We start from the raw sequence: 20,902 nt of genomic DNA on the forward strand, positions 1-20,902 counted from the left end.
ATCTGGAGCTAAACCACTCAACTGTGGGGACATATAATGGAAAAACAGACGCCACTCTAGGTGCAATGAAATTCCATCAAAACATTTACTGAATACTTGTCATGTTCCAGGTATTGTGCTATGACTAAGTAGTAAACAAGACAGACAGTCATTGCCTTCACAAGCTCAAAGGCAAAGACAAACATTCAATACTTACAAGTGCTGGCTGGGCACAGTGACTCACACATGTAATCCCAGCACTTTGGGAGGCCAAGGTGGGAGGATCACCCGAGGTCAGGAGTTTGCGACTAGCCTGGCCAACATGGTGAAATCCTGTCTCTACCAAAAATAAAATTAGCCGGGCATGTTGGTGGGCGCCTGTAATCCCAGTTGCTTGGGAGGCTGAGGCAGGAGAATCGCTTGAACCTGGGAGGCAGAGGTTGCAGTGAGTGGAGATCATGCCATTGCACTCCAGCCTGGGCGACAGAGCGAGATTCTGTCTCAAAAAAAAAAAAAAAATTGCAAGTGCAATGAGTGCTACTAAGAGGTTCAGGGTTCCATAGAAGCTCATAATCTGACAAGCAGGTTTTGTGATTACATGGTCTCAGTCAACAGACCACAGGTTTGATCGGTGTACGCTGGCACCTGGCAATAAGGAATCCAGAGCAGGTATTACTCAAAAACACACTCACGCATGCAGGGAGTCTTCATTCAGGAAGTCCCTGCTACCCGGCCAGGGTTCAGGTAGGGGATTTCAGATACTGAGAAGAGTTCGACAGGATGTCACATCCTGACAGGAGGTGAAAGGGATATATACCATTCTAGCACTGCAAGTAATTCAGTATGGCTAGAACCTACAGTGGAGGGAGTGCCGAGAAATGAGTCTGGGGCAGTAAACAGGGACTAGATCTTGAAAGCATTTATTAATACCGTGTGGTGGGTATCTGCCAGGTAATCCCACAGCCTATGCCGGCCATGAGTACTATAAAACTCAGCTCTTCTCTTGCTCCTTTCTACCTACTCATAGCACAAAACTGAGCCTCAGCTGATGGTGAGAGGAGTTTTCTGACTATCATTTTGCTCCAAGTGGCTCAAACCTATACTTGTAACCAATATTACCTGTGTATTTGCCCTCAGGGTACACACAAGAAATGTTTCTTTTTTCCTCTCTCTCCCTCTCTCTCCTCTCTCTCCTCCTTTTAAGTTCAAAGTCCAATAACCCCTTTCTGTTTGTTTGTTTTTTGAGACAGAGCCTCACTCTGTTGCCCAGGCTGGAGTGCAGTAACATCTTCTCGGCTCATTGCAACTTCCACCTCCCAGGTTCAAGCGATTCTCCCACCTTGGCTTCCTGAGTAGCTGGGACTACAGGCATGTGTCACCATGCCCAGCTAATTTTCTTTTTTGTTGTTGTTGTTGTTGTTGTTCTTGTTGTTTGTTTGGTACAGATGGGGTTTCACCAAGTTGGCCAGGCTGGTCTCGAACTCTTGAACTCAAGTGATCTGCCCACATTGGCCTCCCAAAGTACTGGGATTACAGGCTTGAGCCACCATGCCAGGCCCAAACTCCAACAACTTATTTTCTAATGAATAAGTATCCCAGTGTTTATTTTACCTTCTCCTCCCGTGTGTTGAAAAGGAATAATAATGTAGCCCTCAATTTCTCTCGCTGTGAATGGTGTTTGCCGAAGCTGGGTACTAGTGCTAGCAGATGGCAGCATAGAAAGAATCTCTGCTGAGAACTCTTGGTACAAAGGGCAGAAAGACTCATATTTTATTGAAAAAGTGTGTGGATTTTTTTTTTTTTTTTTTTTTTGTGACAGGGTTTCACTCTGTTTGCCAGGCTGGAGTGCAGTGCTGTGATCATAGCTCACTGCAGCCTTCCAGGCTCAAGCAGTCCTGCCATCTTAGCCTCCTGAGTAGTTGGGACTACAGATGTGCACCACCACATGCCACTAATTTGTTTTTTGTTTTCTGTTTTTGTTTTTTTGGGGTTTTTTTTGTTTTTTGTAGAGACAAGATCTCACGATGCTGCCCAGGCAGGTCTCAAACTCCTGAGCTCAAGTGATCCTCCTGCCTCAGCCTCCCAAAGTGCTGGGATTACAGGCGTGAGCCACCACACCTAGCTCATGCATTGTGAGTTGTTTCTTGGAATCATGCCGACATTCACGTTGTTGTCTTTTCAAAACTGTACAATTTTGGATCTACATTTGTGTTATGAACACTATCTGCTTGTACTGCATAGATGAAATTTTTTGAAATAATTTCAAATTTATAACAAATTTGACATTCCACTGCTAGGAAGAACTTTCCCTTCTTTCTGCTTATTTATTTACATCTGTATGGGCTTGTGGATTCCTACTTTATTCAAGGAGTTGTAATCTGTGACTATCATTACTTTGGTCTAGATTTGACAGGTTGGATCTCTTCAAGCTGGCTCTTCTGTCCTTGGACAGGTCTTCATTCTTTAAGCATTTCCTTACTCTCATGAGCAAAAGTAGTCCAAAATCATCTCGTGGCCGGGCGCAGTGGCTCACGCCTCTAATCCCAGCATTTTGGGAGGCCGAGATGGGCGGATCACGAGGTCAGGAGATCGAGACCATCCTGGCTAACACGGTGAATCCCCGTCTCTACTAAAAATACAAAAAATTAGCCGGGCGTGGTGGCGGGCGCCTGTAGTCCCAGCTGCTCAGGAGGCTGAGGCGGGAGGCGTGAACCCGGGAGGCGGAGCTTGCGGTGAGCCGAGATCGCGCCACTGCACTCCAGCCTGGGCAACAGAGTGAGACTCTGTCTCAAAAAAAAAAATCATCTCGTACTTTCTCTGCCTCAGTCCTGGAACCAATCATTTCCACCCCTTTCAGCAGTTATGGATATTTGGAAATCAAGATCTAGGCACTTCGTAGGATTATTTCTTCTGGGTTGCCATTGTTTCTATACTGTCTCAGACAACAGAGCTAGGAGATAGACGTGCGTGTGTGTACACATAGACACATACACATATATCTATGTCTATTTCTATATCTATATCTCTCAGTGTATATATACTAAACACATCCATCTACATATCAATACTTTCCATTTCAGCCCAGCACCTCAGGCTTCTCTCCAGCCTTCCTCCTTCCATATTTACAAATCCCTTTTCCAATAGTGAGAAACTTGACTCTCATTATCCTCTCAATATGTTTATTTATTTGCTCAAACTCTCTGTATGTAACTTATCTGTCTACCATGCCAGTTGCCTCCTCAGTCCCCAGAGACTGCACCTTCACAGCTTCTCCTTTTCCAGAAGAGGAGAATCAATGGGAAAAGTGGTCTAATGGGAAGGAAGGAAGGAAGGAGGGAGGCAGGGGGGAAAGGGCCAATAATCCCATTTTAGGGTTTCTCACAGATTGTTCAATAATCTAAGGGCTTAATAAAAAGAAGAGTTTAATCCTGCTTACAAAAGAAGGAAGGAAGAAAGGAGGGAGGGAGGGAGGAGGGAGGGAGGGAGGGAGGAAAGGAAGGAAGGAAAGGGCCAATAATCCCATTTTAGGGTTTCTCACTTACAGATTGTTCAATAATCTAAGGGCTTAATAAAAAGAAGGGTTTAATCCTGCTTACAAGTGCCAAATATAGAAAGAAAGGGAGAGACTAATCAGTATTCAACTGCCTGTGCTTCTTGCAGAAACTCAGTTTCTGTTCAATAATATTCTCAGAGTCCTACAGAGGCTCTTCTATTGTGATTATGGTTGAGGACATTACTGCCAGTGTCACAGTGATAATACCCATTTAGGTTCTACAGTTATAGCTCTCCTAACTCACACTCACATGCTCCTCCATGATCAACCACTATGCCACAACACTGCATTAAAAGGAGCTTTTACACAGTGCTGAAACTAACCCTCCCCCATGCAAGCTTTTATATTGAAAGCTCAGGCTCTGGGAACTAACTATAATGACAAAAATATATTATAAGGAGTTGTTAGGCCTTTATCTTCTCTAGAAAAGATCTTGGTATTCTTTTTGGGAAAAAAAAATTGTGATAATCTCTGACTTTTTCAGGGAAGTGGTGATGTTTAACGGGCCCTACAATTTACAAAATTCCGGGGCACATATAATCTCATTTAAGAAAAGATGGAGGCCAGGCATGGTGGCTGGCAAGTGTAATGTCAGCACTTTGGGAGGCCAAATCAGGAGGATCACTTGAGCCAAGGAGCTCGAGACCAGCCTGGGCAAGATGGCGGGACCCTATCTCTAAAAAACAATTTTTTTTTTTTTTTTTTTTTTTTTTTGAGACGGAGTCTCGCTCTGTCGCCCAGGCTGGAGTGCAGTGGCGCAGTCTCGGCTCACTGCAAGCTCCACCTCCCGGGTTCATGTCGTTCTCCTGCCTCAGCCTCTCCGAGTAGCTGGGACTACAGGCGCCCACCACCACACCCGGCTAATTTTTTGTATTTTTAGTAGAGACGGGGTTTCACCGTGGTCTCGATCTCCTGACCTCGTGATCCGCCCGCCTCGGCCTCCCAAAGTGCTGGGATTACAAGCGTGAGCCACCGCGCCCGGCCTCTAAAAAACATTTTTTAAAAAATTAGCTAGATGTGGTGGCACGTACATGTAGTCCCAACTACTCAGGAGGTTGAGGTGGGAGGATCCCTTGAGCCCAGGAGTTCCATGTGGCAATGAACGATGATCGCACCACTGCATTCCAGCCTGGGGAACAAAGCCAGACCCTGTCTTTAAAAAAGGGGAAAAAAAAGATAGAAATACCTTTAGACTTGTGTGGAATGTTGAATATTTGGTTATGCTTGGAAGACTTCAACAGAATTCCAATATATGAATGATTTTCTTCACTGTCTCTTAAACAAAGAAGTCCTAGCAAATTCTTCTTTTTTTTTTTTGACAGGGTCTCACTCTGTCACCCAGGCTGGAATACAGTGGCACATTCATGACTCACTGCAACTTCGACCTACTGAAGTTGATCGCTGAGGCGATCCTCCCACCTCAGCCTCCTGAGTAGCTGAAACTAAAGGCACATGCCATCAGGAGCAAATTCTAATACTAATCTGAATTCCTTCTTAGATAATAATGTACTCTTCATGTAAGTCCCCTGATTAGGTGGCATTATCCTTCTTCAACAACATCACATCAAAGCCAACCTTTAGAAATTTTCCTTTAAAGTCCAGAAGCCAGTTGTCTGGGCCAAGTCTGTCCAGCAAAAGATAAAAATGATGTTCAACTGTCTGCCAACAGTAGAATGAATAAATAATATTATAGAGCAATGAGTGAGCTACAACTATGCAACAATATGAATGAATCTCACCAACATAATGCTAAGTAAAAGAAACTAAACATGTCTATGTTTAAATCTTTTAAACATAGACAAGTATGGTACTAGAAGTCAGGATAGTAGTTACTTTTGTGAAGGAGTAACTGGATGAGAGCACAAATGGGATTTCTATGAATCTAATACTCTTCTGTTTCTTGACCTACATCCTATTTGTTTTGTAAAATTTCATCAAACTATACACTGGTAATTTGCATAGTTTTTAGTATGTATGTTAAATTTGATAAAATAAATATGCCTCGGCTGGGCATGGTGGCTCATACCTGTAATCTCAGCACTTTGAGAGGCTGAGACAGGTGGATCACTTGAGGTCAGGAGTTCAAGACCAGCCTACTCAATATAGTAAAACCCTGTCTCAACTAAAAATACAAAAATTACCAGGGAGTGGTGGCATGTGCCTGTAATCCCAGATACTCAGGAGGCTGAGACAAGAGAATTGTCTGAACCCGGGAGGCAGAGATTGCAGTAGGTTGAGATGGCGCCACTGCACTCCAGCCTGGGCAACAAGAGTGAACTATCTCATAAATAAATAAATAAGTCTCAAAAGACTCCTTAAATGAAAGTACGGTTGATCCTTAAGAATATCCAGAAGTTTTCAGGGACAAAAAAACATTTATAGGTCACTTTCTAACATACTCAGGAAAGAGCAGAATTGTGTATGTCCCTAGCAAGATGGCAATGATCTTCTCTGTCCCAGTCCCAGTTTTTTCTGACTAGTTTAACTCTTTATCTTTGAATCAGATACCTCTAAGACCATGTGGGTACTGCTGAATGGCTGGAGAACTTTCTGAGATGAGGAGCCTCCATGTTTACCCCAATATTTTTGAGAAAGCTGACTCTCACCAAGTCAAATTTACTGTAATAATGTGTAACTGGGAGCCTACTCAACATCAATGCACTTTCAAGGCCTGAGACTACGCCTCTAGGTGGAAGTGGTAAAGTCCAATCATGACAAATGAATACTGCCAGGAAGATGCAACCATCTTTTACATTTTTAAATTTAAGATTAAACTCAAAATCAGCCAGAATTGCTAAACTCTTATCCCATCTTTTAGTCTTAAGAAGCAGATATTTTTGAAAGTCTCATGCCCCAGAGATTCTTTACCCCTTCAAAATAAGGTGAGCCTACAAGTACATTTAAAGCTATGAGACCTAAATTGGTGGGGGAAAATCGGCCTTTTGTTGCTTTGGAGAAGAAAAGGAAAAGAAAAGAAATGAAATGAATTTATTTATTTATTTAGAGACAGGGTTTTGCTCTGTCACCCAGGCTGGAGTGCAGTGCTGCAATCATAGCTCACTGTAGCATCTAACTCCTAGGCTCAGGTGATCCTCCTGCCTCACAGCCTCCTGAGTAGCTGGGACTTACAGTCACACACCACCACACCTGGCTAATTTTTTTTTTTTTTTGAGATGGAGTCTCGCTCTGTCGCCCAGGCTGGAGTGCAGTGGCACGATCTCGGCTCACTGCAAGCTCCGCCTCCCGGGTTCACGCCATTCTCCTGCCTCAGCCTCCCAAGTAGCTGGGACTACAGGTGCCTGCCACCACGCCCGGCTAATTTTTTGTATTTTTCGTAGAGATGGGGTTTCACCATGTTAGCCAGGATGGTTTCCATCTCCTGACCTCATGATCCACCCGCCTCAGCCTCCCAAAGTGCTGGGATTACAGGCGTGAGCCACCGCGCCCAGCCTTCTTTTTCTTTTTGTAGAGACAGGGTCTCGCAGTCTTGTATAAGCTGGTCTCTAACTTCTGGGCTCAAGCAATCCTCCCACCTTGGCCTCCCAAAGTGTTGGGATTACAGGCGTGAGCCACTATGCCTAGCCAAAATTTATTTTGTTTTTTACTCTTCCTTTTCTATAGAATTTTTTTTTAAATGTTAACCTCACAAAAGTTTTTGAACTCCCATTTGGCACTTTAGGGAGTTATTTAATCCTAAGGTAAAAAATATTTAACTGTTCTCTAGATCCACACTTAATGGATGTATGCAACTACTGAATATATCTACAGCAGCATTTTTCTGAAATAAAGAGTTCAAGGTTGATGGTCTGTTATGCCTATTCTTGCCACATTATTATTGTCACAACTATTCACACCCCAAATCTTGCTCAACTTATTTAAAGACCCTTTCTATCTTTTTTCTGTTACTACTCGGTCATCTTTACAAGCTTTTTTTCTCATTATTTGTGAACATTCCTTATTCTCAGCCCAATTAACAGAATTACTATAATATCTAACCATAAATTTTTATTTTTGCTCCATACATTTCTTCCAAAATAAATCGCAACTTGCCTCATCCCTAAGTCAAGCTATACTCTTCACTCTTGGCAGCTGAAAAACTGAAAGAATATCTCTGATCATCATTCTCAGTGGATCAGGGCTCTCATCACATAATCCCTATATTTGGGCGGTAGATGATTTATTTGAATTTTCTTGAATAATAAAATTATTGTTACAATGGTTCCATCATTTGTATACTTTTCCTAAGAGACTGCTGGGCCCTTCTTTGCTCATCCAGTAACCAATAATACTCATGAGTGTTGCTACCACCTAAGTCACCCATGCAGTATTTTTTATTTATTTATTTATTTATTTATTTATTGAGACATGATCTCGCTCTGTCACCCAGGCTGACATGCAGTGGCAAGATCTTGGCCCACTGCAACCTCTGCCTCCCCGATTCAAATGATTCTCCTGCCTCAGCCTCCAGAGTAGGTGGGATTACAGGCGCCTGCCACCACACCTGGCTAATTTTTGTATTTTTTCAGTAGAGACAGGGTTTCACCATGTTGGCTAGGCTGGTTTCAAACTCCTGACCTCAAGTGATCCACCTGCCTCAGCCTCCCAAAGTGCTGGGATTACAGGTGTGAGCCACCACGCCTAGACCCATAAAAAAGTAAAGGAATCTTTCAGGATGGCGTGGATGTTTCCAAAGTCAATGAGTTAATCTGGAATGACCGTCAGAAGTAGAATTTAGCTTAAGAATCAGGTCTTGAAATTCTTACCACTAGGAATATTTATATCATTCTTTTTTCTTCCATTCTTAATCTCCCTACTGTTGTGATCATTTTTCCCCCTCGCTTATACGTTTCAAGCCCCTTATTTTAAGATCTTACCGTGTTTTTTGTTTTTCTTCACCCATCTTAAGGCTCAAAATCTGCAAGTAGGGCTCACCAAACTTTCTAGTCGTATCCAAGAAGAGAAATTTTGTCAAACTTGATACATTCTGATCTCAGCTCTGTATCATACCACTCATTTTCTTTCTTGGTAGTTTCTAACCTCTATTACCTCCTTCATGCCACAATCTAATGCCCTATACTTTCCAGTTACTTCCTGCAATTGGCGTGGAAATCTCTCTTTTCCTCACAGATAATGGACTGTAATGAACACAGTAAACAGTTTAAAACCATTTTATGGGCTGGGCATGGTGACTCATGCCTGTAATCCCAGCACATTGGGAGGCCGAGGTTGGTGGGTCACTTGAGGTCAGGAGTTCAAGACCAGCTTGGCCAATATGGTGAAACCACGTCTCTAGTAAAAATAGAAAAATCATCCAGGCATGGTGGTGGCACCTGTAGTCCCAAGCTACTCAGGAGGCTGAGGCACAAGAATCCCTGGAACCAGGGAGGCAGAGGTTGCAGTGAGCTGAGATCATGGACGGCACTCCAGCCTGGGAGACACACACACAAAAATTAAAAATAAAAATAAAGCCATTTTAAAATGGGGGAAATTATGACACAGAAAATTATATTGCTTTCATACTATTCTATAATTTATGGAATAGTTTATGTAATTGTTAGAAGTAAACTACAGGCTTCCTAATTTCCAATACCTGTTTTTGGAAAATAATTTAATAGTTATTGTTTTGCCATTTTATTTTATTTTAAGATTATCTTCCATTAATAGTGATACTGTTGTGCTCACTTTGGCAGCACAAATACTAAAATTGGAATGCTGCAGAGAAGATTAGCATGGCCCCTGTGCAAGGATGACACACAAATAGTGATATTGTCCTCCCATTAATGGTAGCAATATAAAGTAACCCTTTAAAGTAATATATTTAAGGTAGGATGTCACTAATTTAAAGAAAATTTAAGTAAATACAAGTAAGGGTGATACAATATGGCAAAAATTGCGATGATCAAATGATTAAGTCTGGGAAGCATCACTAATTGAGAAACACCGTAAAGTCTGGTGCAAAATGATGGCAGAGGAATGGAGACTCAAGAATCCCTTATTCTAGTCTCTGGGTGGTACTTAATGGTACATCCTTTGCCACCTTATGACATACGAGGTCATAAGGGCAAGAGCCAAAGCCAGATTTCCTGCTCTGCTTTAACCCAGCCTATAGCTGGGGTCACTGCCTTCTCTGCTGGCTAGCAATTGGGGAAGGGCTCCTATCACAGGCCTGGAGCAGCCAGGGAATGTGTGGACAGAGGCAAATCTGAGTAACAGTGTTCACATCCTGTAAAAACCATAACACTGGGTAAAATAAAGAAACAGACAAGCTTGCCATAATTGAGGAGAATAGTAATTTTTGCTCTTGGCAAAGCCATAAGAGGAAAGGCCCACTTGATGGGTTGGGAACGAGGGACGGAGTCTTTTACAAAGATATGGCCTTAAAGCCCTAACAACAGGGCTGAATTTAGAGGAGAAAGCTCATGCTTTTAAGAATTTTTTTTTGAGACAGGGTCTCGCTCTGTTGCCCAGGCTCAAGTGCTGTGCAGTGGCACCATCTTGGCTTACTCCAACCTCGACTTCCCAAGTTCAAGCAATCCTCCTGCCTCAGCCTCCCAAGTAGCTGGTACTATAGGCACATGACCACACCTGGCTAACTTTTGTATTTTTAATAGAGATGGGGAATCTCTATGCTGTCAAGGCTGGTCTCGAACTCCTAGGCTCAATGGCCTCAGCCTCCCAAAGTAGTGGGATAACAGGTGTAAGCTACCATGCCCGACAGATGCTTTTAAGAATAAATTAGAGGGCCAAAAATTAAGATAACATTTATTAACCCTAGGAAAACATCTTATAACTTTTATAAGCTTTAATTTCTTCATCTGAATATGAGGAAGATAGTAATAACTGACCTATCTCAGACCAGCTAATGTGTGTATTGCATGATACAACGCATATAAAATACCAAGTCATGCTAAATGCTCAGTAAATGTGACTTCCCTATAAAGCCAAAAGACTTCAGGTCAATATCTGGACCTTACTAGTTAAGTAACTACGGGTCAGTTTACTTATTTATGGCTCACAATTTTCCAAAATGTACATGAAGCAGATTATAAAAATTCCAAACAATAAAATAGTATGCACAAAATTTCAGAATCAGGGAAAATATAAATTAGAATAGAAAATTAAGACCAGGAGAGAAAATATAATGTAGATATTCAGACCAATAAGTCCTACAGCAGTACTAATGTCTGTTACAGTACAAAATTAGTTCTGGGATTCCTGTCAACCCAAAAGAAATTTGAAAATGTTCAGTTACAAAATATTCATTCATTCTCCATGAGGAGAAAAAAAAACACCAAATGCTCGTGGTAAACCTGTGTTGTTTCAGGGTGTATCACTTCAATTATCCAAGCTTTAAAACAAGAAAAGTAGTGAGGGTGGAGCCAAGATGGCCGAATAGGAACAGCTCCGGTCTCCAGCTCCCAGCCCCAGCGACACAGAAGACGGGTGATTTCTGCATTTCTGCTTGAGGTACCGGTTTCATCTCACTAGGGAGTGCCTAACAGTGGGTGCAGGACAGTCGGTGAAACGCACTGTGCGTGAGCCGAAGCAGGGCGAGGCATTGCCTCACTCGGGAAGCGCAAGGGGTCAGGGAGTTCCCTTTCCTAGTCAAAGAAAGGGGAAACAGACGGCACCTGGAATATCAGGTCAGTCCCACCCCAATACTGCGCTTTTCCAACAGGCCTGGAAAACGGCACACTAGGAGATTGTGTCCCGCACCTGGCTCGGAGGGTCCTGTGCCCACGGAGTCTTGCTGATTGCTAGCACAGCAGTCTGAGATCAAGCTGCAAGGCGGCAGCGAGGCTGGGGGAGGGGCGCCCGCCATTGCCAGGCTTGCTTAAGTAAACAAAGCAGCCAGGAAGCTCGAACTGGGTGGAGCCCACCACAGCTCAAGGAGGCCTGCCTGCCTCTATAGGCTCCACCTCTGGGGGCAGGGCACAGACAAACAAAAACTCAGCAAGAACCTCCACAGACTTAAAGGTCCCTGTCTGACTGACAGCTTTGAAGAGAGTAGTGGTTCTCCCAGCATGCAGCTGGAGAACTGAGAACGGACAGACTGCCTCCTAAAGTGGGTCCCTCACCCCTGAGCAGCCTAACTGGGAGGCACCCCCCAGTAGGGACAGACTGACACCTCATTCAACCGGGTAGTCCTCTGAGACAAAACTTTCAGACGAACTATCAGACAGCTGAATTTGTGGTCTCACGAAAATCCGCTGTTCTGCAGCCACCGCTGCTGACACCCAGCCAAACAGGGTCTGGAGTGGACCTCCAGTAAACTCCAACAGACCTGCAGCTGAGGGTCCTGTCTGGTAGAAGGAAAACTAACAAACAGAAAGGACATCCACACCAAAAACTCATCTGTACATCACCATCATCAAAGACAAAAAGTAGATAAAACCACAAAGATGGGGAAAAAACAGAGCAGAAAAACTGGAAACTCTAAAAAACAGAGCACCTCTCCTCCTCCAAAGGAACGCAGTTCCTCACCAGCAACGGAACAAAGCTGGATGGAGGATGACTTTGATGAGTTGAGAGAAGAAGGCTTCAGACGATCAAACTACTCTGAGCTACGAGAGGAAATTCAAAACAATAGCAAAGAAGTTAAAAACTTTGAAAAAATATTAGAAGAATGGATAACTAGAATAACCAATGGAGAGAAGGGCTTAAAGGAGCTGATGGAGCTGAAAGCCAAGTTTCGAGAACTACGCGAAGATTGCAGAAGCCTCAGTAGCAGATGCGATCAACTGGAAGAAAGGGTATCGCTGATGGAAGATGAAATGAATGAAATGAAGAGAGAAGGGAAGTTTAGAGAAAAAAGAATAAAAAGAAATGAACAAAGCCTCCAAGAAATTTGGGACTATGTGAAAAGACCAAACCTACGTCTGATTGGTGTACCTGAAAATGATGGGGAGAATGGAACCAAGTTGGAAAACACTCTGCAAGATATTATCCAGGAGAACTTCCCCAATCTAGCAAGGCAGGCCAGCATTCAGATTCAGGAAATACAGAGAACGCCACAAAGATACTCCTCGAGAAGGGCAACTCCAAGACACATAATTGTCAGATTCACCAAAGTTGAAATGAAGGAAAAAATGTTAAGGGCAGCCAGAGAGAAAGGTCGGGTTACCCACAAAGGGAAGCCCATCAGACTAACAGCTGATCTCTCAGCAGAAACTCTACAAGCCAGAAGAGAGTGGGGGCCGATATTCAACATCCTTAAAGAAAAGAATTTTCAACCCAGAATTTGCTATCCCGCCAAACTAAGCTTCATAAGTGAAGGAGAAATAAAATACTTCACAGACAAGCAAACGCTGAGTGATTTTGTCACCACCAGGCCTGCCCTAAAAGAGCTCCTGAAGGAAGCACTAAACGTGGAAAGGAACAACCGGTACCAGCCACTGCAAAAACATGCCAAATTGTAAAGACCATCGAGGCTAGGAAGAAACAATAGCAACTAACGAGCAAAATAGCCAACTAACATCATAATGACAGGATCAGATTCACACATAACAATATTAACGTTAAATGTAAATGGGCTAAATGCTCCAATCAAAAGACACAGACTGGCAAACTGGATAAGGAGTCAGGACCCATCAGTGTGCTGTATTCAGGAAACCCATCTCACGTGCAGAGACACACATAGACTCAAAATAAAGGGATGGAGGAAGATCTATCAAGCAACTGGAAAACAAAAAAAGGCAGGGGTTGCAATCCTAGTCTCTGATAAAATAGACTTTAAACCAACAAAGATCAAAAGAGACAAAGAAGGCCATTACATAATGGTAAAGGGATCAATCCAACAAGAAGAGCTAACTATCCTAAATATATATGCACCCAACACAGGAGCACCCAGATTCATAAAGCAAGTCCTCAGTGACCTACAAAGGGACTTAAACTCCCACACAATAATAATGGGAGATTTTAACACCCCACTGTCAGCATTAGACAGATCAACGAGACAGAAAGTTAACAAGGATATCCAGGAATTGAACTCAGCTCTACATAAAGTGGACCTAATAGACATCTACAGAACTCTCCACCCCAAGTCAACAGAATATACATTTTTTTAGCACCGCACCACACCACACCTATTCCAAAATTGACCACATAGTTGGAAGTAAAGCTCTCCTCAGCAAATGTAAAAGAACAGAAATTATAACAAACTGTCTCTCAGACCACAGTGCAATCAAACTAGAACTCAGGATTAAGAAACTCACTCAAAACCGCTCAACTACATGGAAACTGAACAACCTGCTCCTGAATGACTATTCGGTACATAATGAAATGAAGGCAGAAATAAAGACGTTCTTTGAAACCAACGAGAACAAAGACACAACATACCAGAATCTCTGGGACACATTCAAAGCAGTGTGTAGAGGGAAATTTATAGCACTAAATGCCCACAAGAGAAAGCAGGAAAGATCCAAAATTGACACCCTAACATCACAATTAAAAGAACTAGAAAAGCAAGAGCAAACACATTCAAAAGCTAGCAGAAGGCTAGAAATAACTAAAATCAGAGCAGAACTGAAGGAAATAGAGACACAAAAAACCCTTCAAAAAATTAATGAATCCAGGAGCTGGTTTTTTGAAAAGATCAACAAAATTGATGGACCGCTAGCAAGACTAATAAAGAAGAAAAGAGAGAAGAATCAAATAGATGCAATAAAAAACGAAAAAGGGGATATCACCACCGATCCCACAGAAATACAATCTACCATCAGAGAATACTACAAACACCTCTATGCAAATAAACTAGAAAATCTAGAAGAAATGGATAAATTCCTCGACAAATACACCCTCCCAAGACTAAACCAGGAAGAAGTTGAATCTCTGAATAGACCAATAACAGGTTCTGAAATTGTGGCAATAATCAATAGCTTACCAACCAAAAAGAGTCCAGGACCTGATGGATTCACAGCTGAATTCTACCAGAGGTACAAGGAGGAACTGGTACCATTCCTTCTGAAACTATTCCAATCGATAGAAAAAGAGGGAATCCTCCCTAACACATTTTATGAAGCCAGCATCGTCCTGATACCAAAACCTGGCAGAGACATAACCAAAAAAGAGAATTTCAGATCAATATCCTTGATGAACATTGATGCAAAAATCCTCAATAAAATACTGGCAAACCGAATCCAGCAGCACATCAAAAAGCTTATCCACCATGATCAAGTGGGCTTCATCCCTGGGATGCAAGGCTGGTTCAACACACGCAAATCAATAAATGTAATCCAGCATATAAACAGAACCAAAGACAAAAACCACATGATTATCTCAATAGATGCAGAAAAGGCCTTTGACAAAATTCAACAACCCTTCATGCTAAAAACTCTCAATAAATTAGGTATTGATGGGACGTATCTCAAAATAATAAGAGCTATCTATGACAAACCCACAGCCAATATCATACTGAATGGGCAAAAACTGGAAGCATTCCCTCTGAAAACTGGCACAAGACAGGGATGCCCTCTCTCACCGCTCCTATTCAACGTAGTGCTGGAAGTTCTGGCCAGAGCAATCAGACAGGAGAAGGAAATAAAGGGTATTCAACTAGGAAAAGAGGAAGTCAAATTGTCCCTGTTTGCAGATGACATGATTGTATATCTAGAAAACCCCATTGTCTCAGCCCAAAATCTCCTTAAGCTGATTAGCAACTTCAGCAAAGTCTCAGGATACAAAATTAATGTACAAAAATCACAAGCATTCTTGTACACCAATAACAGACAAACAGAGAGCCAAATCATGAGTGAACTCCCATTCACAATTGCTTCAAAGAGAATAAAATACCTAGGAATCCAACTTACAAGGAATGTGAAGGACCTCTTCAAGGAGAACTACAAACCACTGCTCAATGAAATCAAAGAGGATACAAACAAATGGAAGAACATTCCATGCTCATGGGTTGGAAGAATCAATATCGTGAAAATGGCCATACTGCCCAAGGTAATTTATAGATTCAATGCCATCCCCATCAAGCTACCAATGACTTTCTTCACAGAATTGGAAAAAACTACTTTAAAGTTCATATGGAACCAAAAAAGAGCCCGCATCGCCAAGTCAATCCTAAGCCAAAAGAACAAAGCTGGAGGCATCACGCTACCTGACTTTAAACTATACTACAAGGCTACAGTAACCAAAACAGCATAGTACTGGTACCACAACAGAGACATAGATCAATGGAACAGAACAGAGCCCTCAGAAATGACGCCGCATAGCTACAACTATCTGATCTTTGACAAACCTGACAAAAACAAGCAATGGGGAAAGGATTCCCTATTTAATAAATGGTGCTGGGAAAACTGGCTAGCCATATGTAGAAAGCTGCAACTGGATCCCTTCCTTACACCTTATACAAAAATTAATTCAAGGTGGATTAAAGACTTATATGTTAGACCTAAAACCATTAAAATCCTACAAGAAAACCTAGGCAATACCATTCAGGACATAGGCGTGGGCAAGGACTTCATGTCTAAAACACCAAAAGCAATGGCAACAAAAGCCAAAATCGACAAATGGGATCTCATTAAACTAAAGAGCTTCTGCACAGCAAAAGAAACTATCATCAGAGTGAACAGGCAACCTACAGAATGGGAGAAAATTTTTGCAACCTACTCATCTGACAAAGGGCTAATATCCAGAATCTACAATGAACTCAAACAAATTTACAAGAAAAAAACAAACAACCCCATCAAAAAGTGGGCAGAGGACATGAACAGACACTTCTCAAAAGAAGACATTTATGCAGCCAAAAAACACATGAAAAAATGCTCATCATCACTGGTCATCAGAGAAATGCAAATCAAAACCACAGTGAGATACCATCTCACACCAGTTAGAATGGCCATCATTAAAAAATCAGGAAACAACAGGTGCTGGAGAGGATGTGGAGAAATAGGAACACTTTTACACTGTTGGTGGGACTGTAAACTAGTTCAACCATTGTGGAAGTCAGTGTGGCGATTCCTCAGGGATCTCAAACTAGAAATACCATTTGACCCAGCCATCCCATTACTGGGTATATACCCAAAGGACTATAAATCATGCTGCTATAAAGACACATGCACACGTATGTTTATTGCAGCACTATTCACAATAGCAAAGAGTTGGAACCAACCCAAATGTCCAACAACGATAGAGTGGATTAAGAAAATGTGGCACATATACACCATGGAATACTATGCAGCCATAAAAAATGATGAGTTCGTGTCCTTTGTAGGGACATGGATGAAACTGGAAAACATCATTCTCAGTAAACTATCGCAAGGACAAAAAACCAAACACCGCATGTTCTCACTCATAGGTGGGAATTGAACAATGAGAACTCATGGACACAGGAAGGGGAACATCACACTCCGGGGACTGTTGTGGGGTTGGGGGAGGGGGGAGGGACAGCATTAGGTGATACACCTAATGCTAAATGATGAGTTAATGGGTGCAGGAAATCAACATGGCACATGGATACATATGTAACAAACCTGCACATTGTGCACATGTACCCTAAAACCCTAAAGTATAATAAAAAAAAAAATTATTATGAAAAAAAAAAAAAAAAACCATCAGATCTCATGAGACTTATTCACTATCACAGACAGCACAGGAAAGACCCGCCCCCATGATTCAATTACCTCCCACCGGGTCCCTCCCACAACACGTGGAAATTGTGGGAGCTACAATTCAAGATGAGATTTGGGTGGAGACACAGACAAACCATATCGCTTGGTAAATGATCCGAAGCAAAAAAGCAATCTTACCATCTCATTTTAAGTAACCTATACTTGTGCTATGATTTTATAAAACATTTAGAATTATAGAGGGGAGACAGTTTTCTAATGCTTCTTGCAAAATCTCTGCCCTTTATCAAAGTAAGGTGCAATCATGTTAATTATGTAATCACTCCTGTCTGAGTTATTTTTGTGAGTGCTATTATATATACTTGTTCAGTTATATAATAGGGATTGCTGACTTGGCACCCTTGATTCTGAAAGTTTGCCAACACAAAAAGAAGTACAGGAAAAGGCACTGTAAAGAGATCCAGAGAAACAGGACTACAAGTGGTTGGGATACTGTTTGCTACACATTTTCCGAATGGCCAGTAATGAGTGTATATTACTTTTATATTACTTTTACCATCTGGTAAAAAAAAATGAATACAATAGAAGAGAATCATACACAAGAAATTAATAAAGGTCATTTAGACTATAGTTATTTTTATCCACATGAAAAGCTGAAAGCTTGATTTGATGTTAGATAATGGTTGACTAGTTATAAATCTATGTATTTATATCACAGATACATTAAATACTGCTTTTTTCAATGGTCACAGATACATTAAATACTGCTTTTTTCAATGGTCACAGATACATTAAATACTGCTTTTTTCAATGGTTAAAGAGTTGAAGTGGCCGGGCATGGTGGCTTTAGCCTATAACACCAACACTTTGGGAGGCCAAGGCAGGCGGATCATTTGAGCTCAGGAGTTCAAGACCAGCTTGGCCAACATGGTGAAACTAGAAAATGCAAAACCTAGCCAGGCATAGTGGTGTATGCCAGTAATCCCATCTACTCAGGAGGCTGAGGCAAGAGAATCACTTGAACCCAGGAGGCAGAGGTTGCAGTGAGCTGTGATTGCGCCATTGCACTCCAGCCTGGGCAGGAGACTCCATCTCAAAAAAAAAAGAGTTGAAGTGAATCTTCATACTGGCAATCCAGCCTTGCAAGAACTGCCTGTCTTTTACTAGTTAGCCTTACTGACAATGTAAAGGCCCCGTGCTCCTGGTGTGAGGTCCTCTATGGTGTTAACCCAGCCAGTCAGAAAACAGGTGCTGCTTCTCTGCACCAGCTACTCTAAGCACCTGAATTTCTATTGCAATTGTCAGTTTAGGGCTATTCAGTCTCAAAATATAGCTGAAAACAATGCCCAAAGTGTTATTTTAATGCACTACAGTACAAAGATGATAGGATTCATTAATAATAACTGGCTAAATATTAAGAATACAATAAATCGCCTGCATGGATTCTGTTATTAATGTCAACCCCCTCTCCCCACTCCCTCTAGTAAGGAATTATGAGAACCTTTAGCTAGACATAGCTAGGAGAGTTATTTATGATTTGATTCGATTAAACTCCTCTTCCTTTGTCATCCTGGGCCTGAATTATTTGCTGACTCTCTTTTTGCTCCAATAATGATTCATATTCCGTAACAGTAAATGACCTTTCTTGTATCGCAGCTTTAATGATCTCTTACAGAAAATTCTATCTCCCTTTCTGTAATTGCTCAAGGTTTATACTTTAAGTGAAAGGCTTTACCAACTGTGTTTCTATTGCTATAGCTATTCCAGTTTTTCTTTCACCTCATAACTCAGTGCAATGCTGAAATTTTAAACAGTATGGTTTCTGTCAATGTATGAGTTTTCTCATCTCTACCTTGCATTGGGACATAGGAATGGGGTAGGAACAGCCAGGAGAAGGAGTTCAATATAGTTTTTTTTTTTTTTAAAGAGCAGAATGCATAACTCATTGAATACTAGACGAAAAATTGTCCCTGGTGCTTTTACTATAATACCTCCTGTATCATATTACAAGAAAACCTCAACCTAGAGTTTTGCTGTTTAACCACTTCATGTCCACTAGGTCTACTACAATTCATTTACCACAGAGCCCAGAATTCTGATAAGCCATGTACAAATGAGAAACTTGGGTAATGGCTGAGGTCACTCAAGATGTGGGGCTCATAAATGCAGTCAGATGGCTGCTGCTGGTGAAGGCATAGATATCGCCATAAAATAAGAACACGGAGCTGGGCATAGTAGTCCTACCTACTTGGGAGGCTGAGGTGGTAGGATTACTTGAGGCCAGGAGTTTGAGGCCAGCTTGCACAACATAGCAAGACTCTGTCTCAAAAAAAAAAATTTATATATATATATAAAAGAATATTGAGAGAGTGAACACTGATGGAATATGCAATTTGATACCATTGAGTGTCTGCAACACGATTACAGGGAAACATATAAACATAAGAGCACCATTTTTTGTGGTAGAAATGGGCTGCTGTCTTAGGTATTCCGCATAATAGGGGCACTTAGAATAAAAAGATTATTCAGGCCCAGGTGCCGTGGCTCACGACTGTAATCCCAGCACTTTGGGAGGTCAAGGCCAGCAGATCACTTGAGGTCAGGAGTTTGAGACCAGCCTGGCCAATATGGTGAAACGCCGTCTCTACTAAAAATACAAACTTAGCTGGGTGTGGTGGCACATGTAATCCCAGCTACTCAGGAGGCCGAGGCAGAAGAATCACTTGAGCCCAGGAGGCGGAGGTTGCAGTGAGCCAAGATCATGCCATTGCACTCCAGCCTGGGTGACAGAGCAAGAACCTGCCTCAAAAATAAATAAATAAATAAATAAAATAATAAAAAATAGCTTTCTTTAATTAACTGATAACATACATATAATAAAATATGTTTGGTGTACTAATATTGATGTACGGTTCAATCTTTTTACATATGTGATATGTGTACATATGTGATACATATATACATATTTCATGTATATGTAACTGCAACCCAGATAAAGACAGAAGATTTCTTGCAACCCAAAAAGGCCCCTTGTCCTTGCTTTCAGTCTAATACTACACAGCAGCTTAAAAGTAGCTGATTTTTACAAATAAAATACTTTGAAGATTACTCACACTAATTTTATTAGAAATTGCATTTAGTTGTGAATAGGCCCGTAAAAGAAAGATTTACATGGAATACTATGCAGCCATAAAAAAGACAAAATCATGTCCTTTGCGGCAACATGGATGGAGCTGGAGGCCATTATCCTAAGTGAACAAACTCAGAAAATCAAATACCGTGTATTCTCACTTACAAGTGGAGCTAAGCAATGGATATGTATGGACTTTAAAAGATGGGCATAAGAGACACTGGGAACTCCAAAAGACTGGAGGCTGGGATGTGGGTGAGGGTTGAAAAATTACCTACTGGGTACAATGTTCACTGTTTGGGTGATGGGTACACTAGAAGCCCAATCTCCATTATTAAGCAATATGCCCATGTAACAAACATGGACACGTGCCCCCTGAATCAATAGGCTGGGTGCAGTGACTCACGCCTGTAATCCTAGCACTTTGGGAGGCCAAAGCGGGTGCATCACTTGAGGCCAGGAGTTTGAGACCAGCCTGACCAACATGGTGAAACCGTGTCTCTACTAAAAATACAAAAAAATGAGCTGGGTGTGGTGGAGCACACCTGTAATCCCAGCTACTCGGGAGACTGAGGTATGAGAATCACTTAAACCTGGGAGGTGGAGGTTGCAGGGAGCCAAGATCGCACCATTGCACTCCAGCCTCGGTGACAGAGGGAGACTCTG

General features: G+C 41.8%; 1 non-coding gene across 1 annotated transcript; it reads left to right on the forward strand.

Annotated features, from left to right (window-relative positions):
* Positions 1–9,206: 9,206 nt before the first annotated feature.
* Positions 9,207–9,314, forward strand: LOC116466121 (U6 spliceosomal RNA). The gene has a single exon (XR_004247377.1). It is a non-coding gene; the product is annotated as a U6 spliceosomal RNA (small nuclear RNA).
* The last annotated feature ends 11,588 nt before the right edge of the window (positions 9,315–20,902 follow it).

Source organism: Hylobates moloch, unplaced genomic scaffold, assembly GCF_009828535.3.
Source record: "Hylobates moloch isolate HMO894 unplaced genomic scaffold, HMol_V3 SCAFFOLD_3, whole genome shotgun sequence".
NCBI classification, from domain to species: Eukaryota; Metazoa; Chordata; class Mammalia; order Primates; family Hylobatidae; genus Hylobates; species Hylobates moloch.